A 1,281-nucleotide genomic window follows, 5' to 3' on the forward strand; every position below is an offset into this window, starting at 1 on the left:
TAATAGCTTCATCACATTAAATATTGTCTTAATATTTTTACAAAAAAAGTTTGATCTTCAGACTGCCTCATCTCAAGAAACACTTTAAGCTTTCTAAGATGAACTTCAGAACCACTAGCTTAAACATTTCATATGATGTTTATTTGGTAGAAAATAATTTGGTATAAGAAAATACATTTGTTCATTTTTTATTTCTGCTTCTCCCTTCTTTATACTCAATCAAAAACTGACATTTAAGCAAAACCCGAAGGAGGTGAGTGACATCATATTGAGGTCTAAACACTATTTTAAGTAGTTGGAGTACATTTGATTTTCCAGAACCCGTGTGCCAAGTGATAGAGCCAGTCATGAATACAGAGAGCATTCTCTCTCCTATTTTAATTCATTCCTATCTTCACTTTTTTAAGATACAGAAAGAAAGATTCAAAGATACTGTACTATCAGGAGGGAAAAAATATATAGATGTTCAGTTCAGTTCAGTTCAGTCATTCAGTCGTGTCTGACTCTTTGCGACCCCATGAATCGCAGCACGCCAGGCCTCCCTGTCCATCACCAATTCCCGGAGTTCCCTCAGACTCACGTCCATTGAGTCAGTGATGCCATCCAGCCATCTCATCCTCTGTTGTCCCCTTCTCCTCCTGCCCCCAATCCCTCCCAGCATCAGAGTCTTTTCCAATGAGTCAACTCTTCGCATGAGGTGGCCAAAGTACTGGAGTTTCAGCTTTAGCATCATTCCTTCCAAAGAAATCCCAGGGCTGATCTTCAGAATGGACTGGTTGCATCTCCTTGCAGTCCAAGGGACTCTCAAGAGTTTTCTCCAACACCACAGTTCAAAAGCATCAATTCTTCAGTGCTCAGCCTTCTTCACAGTCCAACTCTCACATCCATACATGACCACAAGAAAAACCATAGCCTTGACTAGACGGACCTTTGTTGGCAAAGTAATGTCTCTGCTTTTGAATATGCTATCTAGGTTGGTCATAACTTTCCTTCCAAGGAGTAAGCATCTTTTAATTTCATGGCTGCAGTCACCATCTGCAGAGATTTTAGAGCCCAAAAAAAGAAAGTCTGACACTGTTTCTACTGTTTCCCCATCTATTTCCCATGAAGTGATGAGACCAGATGCCATGACCTTAGTTTTCTGAATGTTGAACTTTAAGCCAACTTTTTCACTCTCCACTTTCACTTTCCTCAAGAGGCTTTTGAGTTCCTCTTCACTTTCTGCCAGAAGGGTGGTGTCATCTGCATATCTGAGGTTATTGATATTTCTCCCGGCAATCT

Source organism: Bison bison, unplaced genomic scaffold, assembly GCF_000754665.1.
Source record: "Bison bison bison isolate TAMUID 2011002044 unplaced genomic scaffold, Bison_UMD1.0 scf7180017864491, whole genome shotgun sequence".
Taxonomy (NCBI): domain Eukaryota; kingdom Metazoa; phylum Chordata; class Mammalia; order Artiodactyla; family Bovidae; genus Bison; species Bison bison.